The 17,500-nt window shown below is 49.2% G+C and overlaps 1 protein-coding gene across 3 annotated transcripts in view; it reads left to right on the top strand.

Annotated features, from left to right (window-relative positions):
- Nucleotides 1-5,350: 5,350 nt before the first annotated feature.
- Nucleotides 5,351-17,500, top strand: part of rarab (retinoic acid receptor, alpha b) — a 169,680-nt gene continuing 157,530 nt past the window's right edge. For 2 of the 3 annotated variants that reach the window (XM_062532319.1, XM_062532317.1), the window contains exon 1: nucleotides 5,351-5,561. The gene's annotated coding sequence lies outside the window, so the exon portion shown is untranslated. Of the gene's footprint in view, nucleotides 5,612-17,500 lie in introns of all 3 variants that reach the window. The other variant, XM_062532318.1, reaches the window with a different exon arrangement.

The following is a 17,500-nucleotide window of genomic DNA, read 5'->3' as shown; positions in this document are numbered from 1 at the left end:
AGGTTAAAGGAGTCTGAGAAAAAAAGAGAGGGAGGGATAGGGAGGAAGAGAGATAGAGAAAGAGAGGGAGAGAGAGAGGGAGAGGGAGAAGTTAAAGAAAAAAAGGGAAGGACGGAGAGGGAGGAGAGAGAGATAGAGAGAGAGAGGGGGGAGAGAGAGGGAGAGGGAGTGTGTGAGAGAGAGGGAGGGAGAGAGGGAGGGAGAGGTTAAGGGAATCTGAGAGCAAAAAAGGGAAGGGGGAAGGAGAGACAGAGAGGAGAACTGAGACGTAAAGAGGCAGAGCGAGAGAGAGAGCGAGAGAGAGAGAGAGAGAGAGAGAGAGAGAGAGAGAGAGACTAAGTGTGAGTGAGTGAGGCGATCCAGAGTGGGAGGGATGTTGAAAGTGAGAGTCTGTGTGTGTGTGTGTGTGTGTGTGTGTGAGAGAGAGAGAGAGAGAGAGAGAGCGAGGGCACTTGAGTTCATTTCTCAAAGGGATATCAGTCATTTCGGCGTGCCCACCCCTGGACTGCGCTGACTCACTGAGCCTCCTCCCTCTGCCCTGAACACATCTCATTACGTTCATAAATAAGCAATAAGCCCGCCGCGCCACGCCACGCCACACCACACCACAGCTGCCCCTCACCATCACAGCCAGCGTAGCGTAGCCTACGCGCCCCTTCAGTCATGCCAAGAGCAGAGTCGTCACTTCACCCGACCTGCTGCGCCGCAAATACACGCGTACATCCTGATTGGAGTCGCTATAGCTTGTTATTGTATTTTCAAGGGATTTGCTAGTCATGCTAACCTTTGGATTGCTCCAGTGGTGACGGCTAAGCCCTCTGCCCTTTGACATATTAGAGTTCTGCACAGAAATGAATAAACAATACAATTAAAATGGTTCCGTCATACCTTTCATCTAATTTAGCGCTTCATATGACGTGGTTTACAAATTTGTTTGTTACATAAAATGTTGTTTGCTTTGTACAATGTTGCTTGTTTTGTACAATGTTAACCCTGTAAAAAGGGCAGTTCCTGACACAGGCTCCTGCATGGTATAGGGCTATAGGTGACTGGAATTGCTGGATAGATCACATCACACACATATATATTCCATACTATTCCACTGTTCAGCCCTATGCATTCGTTCTGTGCGTGCACTTACATGAAACACGGCTAGACAGCCGCACACACATAAATATGAGAGGAATCAATGGAAAAAGGGGGAGGAGGGGGTCCTATGACTTCCGGCAGAAATAATAAAAACCGTGATTCCACAAAGTCCCGCGGCTGTGTGTGCTCGCTAGGGGTTAAACGTGTCTGCTGGCCACATCTGGGACTCATTTGAAGCATTCCTCACAGCTTACCACATGCTTATGCTGACGGGCCCGGGCCTACGAAGCAGCCCTGCACCGAACCAGTACACCGGACCACACCGCAGCACCGCAGCACCGCACACAGCAGCGCAGAGCAGAGCAGCGCAGCGCAGAGCAGAGCAGCCCTCCTCTCCTCCTCTCCTCTCCTCCTCTCTGTCCTCTCCTCCTCTCCACTCCTATCCTGTCCTCCTCTCCACTCCTATCCTCTCCTCCTCTCTCTCCTCTCCCGCTCTCCTCTCCTTCCCTCCTCTCCTCCTCTCCTCCTCTCCACTCCTCCTCTCTCTCCTGTCTCTCCTCTCCTCTCCTTCCCTCCTCTCCTCCTCTCCACTCCTCCTCTCTCTCCTGTCTCTCCTCTCCTTCCCTCCTCTCCACTCTCTCTCCTGTCTCTCCTCTCCTCCTCCTCTCCACTCCTATCCTCTCCTCCTCTCTCCTCTCCTATCCACTCCTCTCCTCCTCTTTCCTCTCCCCCCTCTCCTCCCCTCCACTCCTCTCCCCTCCCCTCTCCTCTCTCTTCTCCTCTCCTCCCTTCTCTGCTCCTCTCCTCTCCTCTCTTCTCCCCTCTCTGCTCCTCTCCTCTCTTCTCTTCCTCTCCTCTCCTCTCTTCTCTTCCTCTCCTCTCCTCTCCTCTCCTCTCCTCTCTCCTTTCCTCTCTCTTCTCCTCTCCTCCCTTCTCCTCCTCCCCTCCCTTCTCCTCCTCCCCTCTCTGCTCCTCTCCTCTCCTCTCCTCTCCTCCTCTCCACTCCTCTCCCCCTTGGCTTGGCTTGGTTCTGTGGTGCTGTCTGTCTAGGCAAGCCAGGGAAAAATGAGTTTTCAAAGAATATTTTTGAGTGTTAAAGCATGTTACAGCTTCTTCAAGGTTTGGCTCTGCCCACCAGCACACGTGACTCACTGGGATAGAGGGGAAGGCTTTTTGTGTGTGTGTGTGTGTGTGTGTGTGTGTGTGTGTGTGTGTGTGTGTGTGTGCTAATCATGTGTTTATGGGCGTGTGTGTGAGTGTGTGAGTGTGTGCGTGTGTGCGTGTGTGCGTGTGTGTGTGTGTGTGTGTGTGTGAGAGAGAGAGAGAGTGTGTGTGTGTGTGAGTGTGAGTGTGTGTGAGAGAGAGACCGAGAATATTCCCACTCAGATAGGTTCTCTTTGAAGTGGTTTGGAGGGGTGCGATACTAAGCTGGCTAATGTTTTTTTCCCAGACCCTGATGGGATCTTCACAGGCTTGTGTTCTCTCATTTCCTTAGGTCAAGTCTTGTGACCCTCTGAGGCACAACAGACACACACACACACACACACACACACACACACACACACACACACACGCACACACACACGGTGAGCATCTGAAGACACATTCGTACATATATAGCATAATGACTCACACAGACATAAATACATGTCAGCAGACCACTGAACACATAAAATAAGTAGGCACACACAGACAGACACACACACACACACACACACACACACACGCACACACACACACACACACACACACTCATACACCCACTCACACACACTTGAGCACACTAAACACATCAAAAAGGCTAATCATGCACACACAAAAATAATCAGCTTCAGTGTGATATGAACACATCAATGTTATCCTCAAAGACTGTGTTTTGCAATAACAAAACTAATCAACCAGCCCTGTCGCGTTGTACAAAACCCCCCACACACAACACACACACACACACACACACACACACACACACACACACACACACACACACACACACACACACACACACACACACACACACACACACACACACACCCACACACAACACACAGGCCTCCTGAGCCAGAGTGCTGCTGGACTGAGCAGTCACTCTCCTGCAACAGGCACAGCATGGGTGCACATGCTCAACATTTTTAAACACGTGTGTACAGTATGTGTGTTTGTGTGTGTGTGTGTGTGTGTGTGTGTGTGTGTGTGTGTGTGTGTGTGTGTGTGTGTGTGTGTGTGCGTGAGTGTGTGTGTGTGTGCGTGGATGTGTGACCGTGTGTGTGTTTGTGGTTGTGTGTGTCTGTGTGTGTGTGTTTGTGTATGTGTGTGTGTGTGCGTGTATGTGTATGTATATGAGTGTCTGTACATTTGTGTATGTGTGTGCCTGTGCATGTGTGTTTGTGTGTGTGTGTGTGTGTGTGTGTGTATGTTTGTGTGTGTGTGTGTCTGGGTAGCAAGGGTCGGTACAGGAAGTAGGTCTACATCAGCTTGGTTTAAAATGTGTGCCACATTCCTTGTTGGCGTGTGGGAGTGACGAGTATAGAGTTCCTACTCGGCTGATATCATGTCCCCATATGCACTGCTATACTTGGTGGCAGGGAAAGTAACTAACAAAGTAAAATAACTTTGGTTTGCTTAAAAGCACTCATCAGTGGGATTGTAGCTACACACACACACACACACACACACACACACACACACACACACACTCACACACACACACACACACACACACACACACACACACACACACACACACACACACACACACACAGACATACACACACACACACACACACACACACACAGTGATGAGCATAACACCAGTTCTCCATGTCCCATAAATCCACTGGCTTCCTGCCTGGAGACACTGCACTTCCTCTTCCTCTTCCTCGACCCCCCCCCCCCCCCCCCCCCCCTCTCTCCCCTGACTCTCTATCTGTGCCGGACACTTGGAGCGCGGCAGCGTAACGCCTCTTCTGGTCCAGCTCTGGAGGCGGCCGCTGCTGCTGCTGCTGGAGCTGGATCTGGATCTGGGCTAAAGTTCCTGGCAGCCAGCGAGCATCTGTCACATGCACCGCGGCAGCTCAGCCAGGCGAGGGGTGGAGGTGCTGATGGAGTGTGTGTGTGTGTGTGTGTGTGTGTGTGTTGGTAGGGTGAGGGGGATTGGACTGGGCATCGTAGTGGTCACCCAAGACGCTTCCCTCAGGAGTGGCAGCCTCTCCGGCAGCAGCCCACGCTCAGCGCGATGACGGCAAGCTCCCCCCCCCCCCACAGCAATGCACGCAGTGCAGTCAGGAATAGGCCAGGGACAGGCCCAGCACTCCAAAATAGTACCCGAGTTCGGTAATGCCCTGGCGCAGTGCCCAGAGACACAACCCCGTGTAACATTGCCAGAGTCTAGGACAGGGAGGGAGGACACCAGACGCGGACTGCTAGTATGTAGCAAAAAAAAAAAAAAAACAAGAGGGGGAGGAAGGGAGAGTTTGGTTGGAGGACAGAAAAAGCACACAGACATAACCACCTGCATGTGTCTCTGTGTGAGAGCCTGATACCGCTCCAGCCCCAGTACTGCTTAATGCTGAGCTGTCATTAAAAGACATCGTGACAGGGATCCTCCTTGCCACTCCTACAGTAGCCTCGGGCCAGCAGTGACCGCAATGACATGACATGATGGACTCTTAGAGTGGCATTAATGACCCTCAGGACCAAAGCTACTGTACATCCAAAAAAATAAACATCATCTATTATAGGAAATTGCAAAGTTATCATTGCAACACCAAATTCAAGATTTTGCAATGCACAGTAGATTACTAGACTGTTGATATTTGTGTGATTGCACATAGATTGAAGTTGTTAAAATAGAATGTGACAAATGATTTAGTTTTATGCTGTCTATAACCAAAAAGATTACATAAAATGAGCTTCACTGCAACACTGTAACACTGTATTGCTTGTAAATAAAGGTAATACTGTTCAGAGATGATTACATTTTCCATCTGAAAATCTCCCATAATGATGACTTCGTGGAGTGTGGCACACAAGTCGCATTTCTCAAATGCAAGAATACGCAGCCGGCAAATGCTCAGAAAACACCCACGGAGTTCTACGTGGGCCTCCGCGAGCTTACAGTAACGTTGGCACGGGGCGGAAGAAGTGGGAGAATGGGAGGGGACCGGAGGAGGGGACAAGTGCGTGGGCTGGCCGGTGTTCGGTTTCACCACTGAACACGTGACCGCAATGGCTGCTACTTTCCTATGAGCAACGCATCATTCTGCTGCCACTCCGCGCTAAAACGCATCAGCTGTCTCGCGCTGCCGGTTGCCAACACAGGGGCGATTCTGCTCGCGAAAAGCAGCGCCGTGTTCGTCGCTCTCCCTCCGCTCTCATCCGGACGACACTCGACCTTGAAGAAGGAGATCTCCGTGATCAAAATAGCTCCGGGTTGAACTTCCACCAACCAACACGTCGGTAGGAGGAGTCAACAGGTACTGGGGTTTCTATTCCTGTGACAATGCCATCGCCAGTGGCTTGACAGGTAGATCGGAAGCCTCATAATTAATGCACTTTCATAGTCGGCGGGGTTGCAAATTTGCCATCATACAAGCTCCGGTTAAAATACTGTGGCGATTTAGTGCGTCATCCTGCTTCTGATTCCCCCCTTTACCGCCGAATAAAAATATTTGCGGCTGTCCCGTTAGTTTTATAATGGGCTACATGGTGTATCCTTGAAAAGATTTGTTAGAAGGAGAACTACGGTGTTTCTTGTTGACAGGACACTTTTGTACTTCGTGCATATAGACGTTGTATTCGTCATTCGATCAGATTAAATCTGTATTTGTGATGCTTTTGGTGGATTTGTTGGTCTTCGAAGAAATACGCGGTGCCAGTGTCGGTCAGACAGACTCGGCGGGCTACAACCCGCAGCGATTCGTTTTGCAAGGTAACATCGCGCTGTTAAACTAGTGGTCTATTCAGCAAGTTGTTGCATATAGATAGGCTTTACCACGCGTTAAACGTGTTCCGTCTGATCAACAATGTAGAATCTGTAGAAGGAGATTCCTCAGTTTGCATAGTTGGCAATTGATCAGAAGTCAGATCAGAGCTTGCAACGTAAAACCCCCCCAACTTGACTCGCCTTAGTTTTATGGTTCAGCTAGCTTCAAATACAGCAGACCTACATTCACTCAAATGCACATGAGCAGCATTATCATTGAGCCATGACACGGGGCCAACAGTTTTGAAGGTTTACATCAAACCTTCATGCTTATGAGCACTTTTCATTACATTCTCTGAATGATGGACACAGTTTTCTGGGCACTTATTTATTTTTTGTCAGGTCATTGATGTCCTTTATTGAGCAATAAGGCTGTGTGATAGGCTTGCACTTTGCACCCATGGGTGAGCTCCTGCAGCCTACAAACACAATGCCCAGACAGTGGCATTCTGTGAATGCACAGCCACTCAGCCAGCTATTGCATAGGTAACCCTGTGCAGTGGCCGTTGGCCGTGGGCTTATAGAAAAGCTCACTGAAGTTTAGTTTTTCATAAAGTTGTGAGGAGTGTGTAGTGTCCCTGACAGTTTTGTCTGGCTCACCGGACAGGGCTAGAACTACGACACACAGCCTGTCTCATTGCCCCTTCCCTGCAGGGGGGGCAGTACGGAGCTCTACATGCCCTTCTTTCTGTTTCCCCTGAAGCCTCGGGGTCATGGAGGAAACTGGGTGACAAAGGCGGAATTAGTGGCATATAGAAAGTCTGGCTTCCTTATTTCGCTGCAGCCAAGTGCTGCTTGAATGAATCCCTGAGGTCCGGCTCGTCTCGTCTCCATGCGTCTGCGGTTCGACAGGCTACCGTTAAGGCCGCTTGTCCAGCCTGCAGCTGCAAGAGTAACTTGTGGCCGGCTGTCTGGTTGTCGCTCATGCCCCTTTTGACTTGCAGAATGTCACATGCATTCATTGTATGTTCATTTGTTTACCTCAGGTAGGCTGCTGTGCATCATGATTCATTTGTAGACATGTCATCCTAGCATCAGAACTGACATGTTGGTACTGCAGAATTAAATTACAGGCACACATTAAGAGTTGTAATTTAGGGCAATAATTAAAAAGTTTAACTGCAACTTTTAAAAATGTCTAATGGAACGCTAAACTCTGAATGAAAGGCACATAAATGATGTTGTGTTTTCTGTTCTGGATGTATCATGTCTGCATAGTAGATTATACTGTGCACACCATATTGAAATAACATGCTTTAATACAATCCCTTCTGTTCTGCTGGATAACCCCCCTCATACACACACACACACACACACACACACACACTCCCTCAGTCTTCCTCTTCTCTGTTCCTCCCGTCTCTTTATTGCGCTGAGCCTTTGGCCTGCTGTGTTGTAATAAGAGATGTGTGAGGGATGCTATCATGGCAACTCTCTCTCTCACACACACATTCACACACATCAGCACACACACACACACACACACACACACACACACTCTCTCACACACACACTCTCTCAGCCGTGCTCTGTTCTCTTCTACGGTGGCCTAGCGTAGCCTAGCCTGGGCATAACATAACATGACGTACAGTATACTCCCCTCTGTTCTGTTTGACCACATCAGAGGCTCTGTACTGTAGGTGTGCAGCTTTTCATTACAAGTGTGTGACGCGTTACGCTCACCCACATGGGAGCTGACTGGAGACAATGAGACTTGTTCACTGTGGAGGCTTCACACCTACTGTACATTGTCCCCTTAAGGTTCTATCTGCGTTCTGAGTAGTTCTGAGATATTGAGTTTCAAAGTTTTAGAGTTATATACTGATAATAAGCGGAGCAAACCTCTGTAGATGTGTGTGTCCAAAAATGCGTACAACTACAAGAAACACCTCACCTCACCTCCTTAAGCTGTCACAGAACGAGAATGTGTCAGCAACTCAATGTCAGATAGAACCTTATATGAGGGGATGATATGTTGTGTCTAATGGCGCCTGTGATCTCGTATGCTACAGCCACAGCCAGGTGTCTGGTGCATGTGGAATATGGGTTTGTACACGGGGAAAGGGTCTGATGAATGTGGAATATGGGTTTGTACACGGGGAAAGTGTCTGGTGCATGTGGAATAGAGGTTTGCACACGGGGAAAGTAGGACAGGGTGTTCCCCATTGCTGTAGGGTCCAATGCACCCATTTAGCATTTTACATTCAGCACTGGCAGAGATGGGAATATGATGGGAATGGGATGGGAATGTAATGGGAAATGGGAATGACATGGGAATGAGATGTCTGGCTCAAGGAGAGGAGGTCTGGGCTGTGTGTGTGTGTCTGTCTCTGTCTGTGTGTGTGTGTGTGTGTGCGTTTGTGCGTGTGTGCGTGCGCGTGTGTGTTACAGTCAACTCCGGGCCTCACAGCCTCAAAAACAAGGCTGATTGAATTAAGGAAAGGCCTTGTGATGTCATCCTTGCCATTTAGAAACACAGCGTTGTTATTTGATGTTCTGAGCCAGTCATGCCACAGGCTGTCTATGCGTCTGTGTGTGTGTGTGTGTGTGTGTTTGTGTGTGTGTATGCTCGTGCATATGTGTGTGTGCTTCTCTGTGTGTGCACATGTCTGTGCAAGACTAAGAGAAAAAGGAGAATTAGTGACTGTGTGCATGTGTGTGTGTGTGTGTGTGTGCATCTGTGTGGTGTTCTGTAGAGTGTTATCTCACAAGCAATATTCCGATCCGTAAACGACTGTCTTTGATGAGAGGACATTAGTCATTATTAATGCAGAGAGCTCCCTCTGTGATGCTGCAGTATATTGTTTGATAATGGGCAAAATATGGAAATGAATGACAGTTGCGAAAACAGCCACTGTATCGGCACGTTTTTTCTTCCCCAGTTTCAGTAGAACTGGCGGAGGGGCGAGAGAGTGAGAACAGGAACCGGTGATGCGAGTGAGTTCTGCGATAAAAAAAAATATACAGTACTCTCTGTACCGAGTCTCTCTCTCTCTCTCTCTCTCTCTCTCTCTCTTTCTCTCTCTAAGCCCCGCTGTACATACTTTTTTTTATTATTTACATCATCATTTACGTTGAAGTTGGTGGACGTAAACAGTTTAAAGAGTGTTTAAGAGATGGCTTCCCGTGGCGAGTGCAAGTTAAATATGTGCACTCAGTGTGGTGTGAACTGATTGATTGTCCCGAGACAAGCCGAGTCTTGCAGCCGAGGCTGCTGGGAAGGAAGCCTGGAAGTCTAAATTTGTCTCTTGCCGAGTGGGCTAGTCCCGCCCACTCCTTCATGTGCCTGGTGACTGATGGGATGGATGTCAGGTGATGACGGGTACCACTACACACACACACACACACACACACACACACACACACACACACACAGACACACACACACACACACACACACATATACTTACCCACACACTTACCCTCACAGATGTTTATGCACATTAACACTCAGGCTCACAAACATTTGTGAATCATGTATGTGCATATGGGTGCGCACACATTTATCACTCAGAAGCATAGTGACACCAACAATGGCTTACACACACACACACACACACACACACACACACACACACACACACACAGAGACACAGACACAGAGACACAGAGACACAGACACAGACACAGACACAGACACAGACACAGACACAGACACAGACACAGACACAGACACACACACACACACACACACACACACACACACACACACACACACACACACACACACACACACACACACACACACACACGTTGACCTATGCTCACCATTTAGGCTTGCAGTGCCTTCCCATACTTGAACACTTCACCACTCTCCCTCTTTAGCAGAATTCCTGTCATAACACCATGTGCAGTTTCTAACAATAGACAATGTCGGCGTGGCTCAGCATCTGCCGTAACCTTGTGTCTCTGATGGAGCAGGCAGCTCTTATATACACACTTGCTCCTGTTGTGCTTCACATTGTCACAACAAGTGACTATAGCCCTGTTAAGAGCTATCTGGCCCGAGCACTATGCTATACATGCTGGACTAACAGTTACATGTATATACACACCCTGAATCACAGGCAGCGTTCCCAGGGACAGTCTACTGGAATGCTTATAGGATGAGGTTTTTTTTTTGTTGCTTTACTTGGGGCAGATATCTATACTCTTTTTTTTATCATCATATTTGTTTGTTTTTTTTTCAAAACCCAAAAGCTTAGATGTTTATTTTGGAGTCGAGCGCACCTGTTTCATCGGTTGGCTGATAGGAAACATGTCGTCGTCATCATCCACAGCTGAAGTGTCCTTGAGCTAAGCACCTAACCCCTCTGCATAGCGCCACAGCTATGGGCTATGGGCTGTGTGTGTGTGTGTGTGTGTGCGTGTGTGTGTGTTTGTGTGTGTGTGTGTGTGTGTGTGTGTTTCTCTGTGAGTGTGTGTGTGTGTCTCTGTTCCAAGTGAGTGTGTGCTCGGTCCTCACAGATGGGTGAAAGGCAGAAGTGAAATTAAAATACGTTATATAAGTAAGTCCTTCCGCTGAATTCTTTGTGAATTAGTGCAGTTGTAAGCTTGCGTGTGTATGGAATGCATTGATCCCTGGAGCAGTCCTTTCTTTGTTCCACTCCGTATGCTTGTAGGAACAAAAACACGCACTTACAGTACAGCAAGCATTCTACTGCATCTACCTCCACTGTATTTACACATGAAAGTACATTCTTAAGCCTAATTAGTCCGTGTAATGCTGTTGATAATAGCGTTCTCTGTCAGTATTCCACATATGGTGCACATATGCCGAGCCTTGTCCCATTGGACAGTTGGTCATGTTCAACTTCTTTATGACTCCATAAAACAATCAGCCCCGAAGACGGCTCCATAAATCACGATATCTACTGTACTGTACATCCCCGGTAGGGAGAGAGAGCGTCTGTCGCCCTGGGTCCTCTCAGGGCGGTGGGGATCGGCAGTGTCCACCCCGTCGTGAGCAGACAAGTCTGGCCCGGCTGATAGGGCACTTTGCATAGTTCCTGCTGGATGTTGCAAGACTGTTATCTGAGCTCGGCCTTGTTCACTCGACCAAGAATGGTAATGATAGATAGCTCGTCCGTCTCTCGTGATATTACATGACACTGGCCTTTTTGTGTGCAATTCATGCCACTGTGACCGTAGATTTTTATCATCATAGGCTTATTTTTTTATTTTAATTTTTTTGAATGGCTGCCATGTTCATAGGGTCGTCTTTACTGACTGCCAGGCAGCCTTATCGGCACAACCCAAAGCCAATCACAGCAGAAGCCATTCACCAATGTCTGCCATGGTTGGCGACTGGCGAGAGTGCTTTATCAGCGTAGCGTACTCAGCTTTGTTGCCGCTCTCCATCTCCGGTTCATACCGGCACACTGAGGTACGGTCTGATCTGAACTAGAGGCACTGCTGCTGCTTGCATACAGTTATGTAATTACCCTAATTTCCCCAATATTAGCCGCGGCTAATGCATTGATTTTGCAAAATGTTCTTCAGCTATATCAGGTTAATACACAGGGGGCAGTTACTATGGTATTAATAGGGGTTTGTTTCCTTTAACTTGCATAAAACACTCTCCTGCAGCTAATATACAGGAAATGACTGTAGACAGTAACATGATAAGACAATTAGAAATGTATGTGTTTGTAGTAACGCTATAGTAATATCAGTAGTGGATGCATGGCGTTCTCAGTGATACGCAACTCTTGTTGTTTCTTAGGCTGTATGGTCTGTATGCTTAGCATCACATAGAGAACACCTCTGTTACCATAACTGTAATTTCACGACTATTAACCGAGGCTCATATCTTGATTTAGCGACATTGGTGTCTTCGTCTATGAGGTTAATACCCTGTTATGGGAAACACATAGGAATGCTTCTCTTTTCTTTCTTCCCTTTGTAATTAAATCACAATCTGGTTCAGATTCATAACAAAGTAATGTTTTATAATTGTAGGTGAAAAGTACTCTAGGCACACTACATTAGGTGCGGTTTTATGATTATTTGCATAAAACACTGTCCTGCAGTTTATAAACATTGTGGCTAATTCTCGGAAAATGACTGTGAAATTGAAAAGAGGAAATCCAGTCAGTGTAAGATTAGTACCCCATGGATGCTCCCTGCTTGAGAAGCAGTATTGGAAATCTGGTGAAACACCTCTTGATGGACCTTGCTGTAGGTCCCTGTGGAGTCGCTGGTTTTGAATGTGAGCACTATACGGTTTGCCAATGTTGTCTTGGCAGAGACCTGCTTTGTTTTGAATTCCAAATGAATTCCAAATCAATCAGGCGATCGATGTGCAAACATATTACCACACACACAGTGCAAACATTTGAACAAGGGGGGATGAAAAGTGGTCAATTCAACCGTCGTCGTTGTGTTAGAATAGCACACCTGTGTGGCTCTGTGTCAATAAAGCCTGTTTACTGAGTTAGCTACAGGTTGCTATCACAGGACACTGCTGTTCCTGGTTATTGACATTTTTGTTTTAATTACACATGGCTACTGTACGTAAAACATGGTTTGGTCCCTGTCTTGTGTTTATGTGATACTCTCCAGTTAAAGGTTTGGTTTGTCAAGAATGAAATCCTAGTTATCCTAGTTATAGTTTCCACTTCACAGATGCAGCCTTGCACACACACACGCACACACGCGCACACACACACACACACACACACACACACACACACACACACACACACACACACACACACACACACACACACACACACACACACACACACACACACACACACACACACACACACACACACACGCTGTAGTCCAGGGTCAGTTGTAAAGATGAGTGTGAACCTGGCTCAATAGAGGTGACGCTGTCCTCTCTGCTCTGACCCTGTTGACATTGTGGCCTCTAATTCTGAGTACATTCCAGATATGTTTTAATCCGGCTCCAGATTTTAATCCTGTTAATCCTGGGTGTGCAAGAACAGGGATGCATAGAGTAAGGAAACTACATGTCGGTGTACACACAGCGAGTGACATAAAGAACTGAGAAACTCTTTATCTTGTCAGGATATTGCACATACATGTATCTGTTTCTGTTCCATATCTACGAGGCAGATCAGTCTCTCTCCCTATGGTGTGCATGGGCCTCGTTAATCTGGACAGTCATTTTGAACAGCTGGAGCTTAGCAACACCTCATTTGTTATCAGTGTGTTGAATATGTTCACTTCAGAAAGCCCCAAATGTCTGTTTGATTTCTAAGGCAAAATCCGTACTTCTTGTGGACGTTTGTTGTTCGTTCCATGTTGATTAATTGGGTGCGTTGTTTATGTGTTTGAGTGGACAGCAAGGTTAACAATTAGATGAATTTAGAGACAGACAGACAGACAGACAGACAGGCAGGCAGGCAGGCAGGCAGGCAGGCACGCAGACAGACAGACAGACAGACAGACAGACAGACAGACAGACAGACAGACAGACAGACAGACAGACAGACAGACAGACAGACAGACAGACAGATAACAAGCAGAAACACTCACAACCCTTCAGGACGGGAGCACAAAGGGCAACTTGCACGGAAGGCTCTCCGCGCTCTCCTCTTGTTTTCCAGTGGAGCGTAAACTGTGTTGTAACGGCATCTTCACGTGTGATATTCTGCTCCTTGCATCTTCACTCCAATGCTGAATATCTTGTTTGCCCAATAATAACAATTTTAACACACGCGTAAATCCTTCTTTATCGTAACGTGCTGATTCACAAGGTGCAACACCCAACCGGGTCACAGTAATTAGCCATAGTGGCAGGTTCAAACACACCTGGCTCCAATGGAAACGAGCGAGCACACTGACAGGCTTTTCGTGCAAGTAGCCTATTGTGAGGTGATAGTCTATCCACCAGATTTCAGATAGCAGACAGGAAACCGACACTGTGATGCAGTATGCATGTAATGAGATGCTGCTATGGTTGGGGCTGTGCCATGCATGCATGCATGCAGGCAGAAAGAGAGCAGGTAGCCAGCTGGCGTGGACGTTGTGTAAAGCTCCCTCCCCAAGGCCTCGAGAGATGTGCTGGGGAGAGAGCTAGCTAGCTAGCGGGCTGGGCCTTTGGCTCCATTGCTAGCTAGCGCACTCGACCTCTCCGTTCCGAGGAGCTGCTGTGTGTGTGTGGGTTTGAGTCCGGGGCGAGTGAAGTGCTAAGCCATGCGCTCAACACAACACAGGTTACATAACCAGCTATAGAGAATGAGGTAATCAAATGTTTAATACTTATATATACAAATGAAAATGACTGGCCAAAAGAAGTGTGTTGAGAATGAGGCGTGTGGCCTCCCGCTGCACGCCTGCCTGCGTGTCCAGCGAAAGAGGAAGTTGGAGTGCTGCTCCTCCTGCTCCTCTTCCTGCCTCTGGAGCCTCGCTCCCTCGCTCCCTCGCTCCCTCGCTCCCTCGCTCCCTCGCTCCCTCCCTCGCTCCCTCCCACGCTCGCTCACGCGCAGACCGTTCCCAGCAAAACAAATGATGTGCCAGCGTCGGTTTGTCAAAAATCTGCTCCCCATATGGCCTCAGTTTAGGCCTAATGTAGAGAAATGGATTGCGAGTCGCAGCTGTCCAGCTGTCGTGTGTTTTCGCTGAGCCGTGGCGTGGCTGGCGTGGCGGCAGTGGCAAGAGCATCTGGGCTTCAGCACTCACGGAGCACGCAAAGCGCCGGTGGCAGCGCAGCTTCAGAAAGAAGCGCTCCGCGGCACTTAGTGCAAAGTGTCCGACCTGCGGTGTGTGACTTAGGAAGCGCGCCTTAAACCGCCCGCTGCGCTCTCACCGACACGAAGCGGCCCGCAGCTCCCCGTCCGAGGTCCCTCGTCTGACCTCTTTGTGTCGGACGGCGCTGTTCTAGTGGACGGCGCTCTTGTGGTGGACAGAGCTTTTCTGGCGGACAGAGCTCTCGTAGCGGACAGTGCTGTTGAAGCGCGCTGACTCATCCTGATTGAAAACAGGAAGTGGTGCTGCGCTACTGAGAGTGTCGGGAGGAAATGGCACCTCGGCCAGCGGCGCTGTGGGCACGCGAGGTGTTGGCACGGCGTCGTCCTCTCGGTGTTATGTTGGGTCATTTCTTAGAATCTAGGGGACGCGTTGACCTTCCGCTTTAGGCCCTCCTCAGTGACAGAGCAAGCTCACACAGATGGAAGTGTGAAATGCTAGCAGTGGGGATCGGTGCCTCTGACAAAACATGGGCCCTTTTCCCTGTGACTATGGAAGCAGATGGGGGACATTTTTTTAAAGTTTTTTTTTTTTGTTCATTAGCTCTCATTTGATTAACGTCTGAAACGCTGTCATCGTTCCACACAGGAATGTCAGAGTCATGCCAGCAGTACAGCACACATGGCTGAGATTGAGCAGACCTTGTCTATGCAGCTGGAAGAACAACACACACACACACACACACACCCCAACACAAAGGGAGGGGACAAGCAAGCTAGCTAGCACCAGAAGAGCTAACTTTAGCTAGATAGAGCTAGTCATCTGAGCAGATGGAGGACGCAGACGTGCGGAGGGGAGGAAGAGCTAAGTGCTAGTGTTAGCCCTAGCGGCGCTGTAGCTGGCCTGCCTGGTTGCCCGCCTGCATGCCGGGTTGCCTGCCTAGCCGCTTGGTTGTCTGGTTGCCTGTCTGGCTGCATGGTTGTCTGGTTACCTGGCTGCATGGTTGCCTGGCCTCATGGCTGCCTGGTTGCATGGTTGCCTGCCTGCCTGGTTGCATGGTTTCTTGGTTGCATGGTTGCCTGGTTGCATGGTTGCATGGTTGCATGGTTGCATGGTTGCCTGGTTGCATGGTTGCATGGTTGCATGGTTGCATGGTTGTCTGGTTGCATGGCTTCCTGGTTGCCTGCCTGCCTGGTTGCATGGTTGCCTGGTTGCATGGTTGCATGGTTGCCTGGTTGCATGGTTGCATGGTTGCATGGTTGCATGGTTGTCTGGTTGCATGGCTTCCTGGTTGCCTGCCTGCCTGGTTGCATGGTTGCCTGGTTGCCTGGTTATATGGTTGCCTGGTTGCCTGGTTGCCTGGTTATATGGCTGCCTGGCCGCTGGTCTGCTGGCTGGGCCGTGGCAGGAGACAGATGGGCCGAGTGTAAATTAAACAAGCCGTCGCCTCCCGCTCCTCCCAGCCACAGTGACAGCCGCCGCCGCAGCCGAGCGCCGTCATTATTTAACGGCCGGCATTAATGGGGTCTGCCCGCCCGGCTGCCCGCACTCCTCCCGCACTCCGGGGGAAGGGGTGGAGAGAGGGAGAGAGGGATAGAGAGAGAGAGAGCGGGAGGAGGGAAAAAGCAATATAGAGAAATGATAAATAGAGTAATAGAGCGGAAGCGATGGAGGCGAGAAAAAAAAAGAAGTAGGAGAAAAAGAGAGAGAGAGAGAGAGAGGGAGAGAGAGAGAGACAGAGAGAGAGGGGGTGGTGGTTCTGGATGATGGAAACATCGCCTGGCATCCCTGTAAGAAAGCCAAGTGTGCTGATATTTCTCTGTTGTGCTCTCTCTCTCTCTCTCTCTCTCTCTCTCTGGGTTTTGTGTGAATATGTGCTATAGACTAGCTGTATTGCCTCAGTCTTAACACGGCTTACTTATGTGTATCATTTCACCTGATAACCCCACAAACACACACACACACACACACACACGCACACCCTGTGAAGTCCGTTCCTGAAGAGCAGGAGTGTGTGTGTGTGTGTGTGTGTGTGGGGGGGGGGGGGCAGTCATCATTATCCATTCTTACCCTGTTAATCCTCCTGGATCGCTGGAGCGTGTGGATGACTCCAGATTAGCCCACCAAGCTCTTTGTTCGTAGCGATACGATGCCCTCAATGCCCATTAAGAGGCGCCGGGGGCAGCGGCCTGTGCCAGGGTGCCCTCGGAGGACCGCCGCGCTCTCTGCCCTCCTCTCGTCTTACCCCCGTACGCCGATTGGATTGGCCGTAAGCCTCGGGAGGATCCCCCGCTAATCACCAATCAGGCTCAGCGGATTGATGCAGACCCGGCGACCTGTAGTTGGAGTCACGCCAGGACACAAGGAGGAGAGGAGAGAGGGATAGAGAGAGGGAGGGGGAAGAGAGAGAGAGAGTGGGAACAAGGGAGAGAGAGAGAGAGAGAGGGAGAGAGAGCGGGAACGAGGGAGAGAGAAAGGGAGAGAGGGGGGGAACGAGGGAGGGAGAGGAGGAGAGGGAGAGAGAGGGAGAAGGGGAGTGAGGGATAGAGAGAGAGGGGGAGTGAGGGGGAGTGAGGGATGGAGAGAGCGGGAGGCAGAGAGAGAGAGAGAGAGAGAGATGGATGGAGAGAGTAAATGATTGTAGTGGGACTCTGAGAGGTGCTGAGAATGGAGAGATCAGAAGGTTGGAAGTGAAGGACAGATTACTTCTAGACTTCTTCCATTTGAGAGAGAGAGAGGGGGAGCACATGCATATATTCATGTGTGCAT

This window comes from Sardina pilchardus, chromosome 3, assembly GCF_963854185.1.
Source record: "Sardina pilchardus chromosome 3, fSarPil1.1, whole genome shotgun sequence".
Classification (NCBI taxonomy): domain Eukaryota; kingdom Metazoa; phylum Chordata; class Actinopteri; order Clupeiformes; family Clupeidae; genus Sardina; species Sardina pilchardus.
Note: the sequence above shows the minus strand (reverse complement) of the source record. Positions and strands in the feature narration are given on the sequence as shown.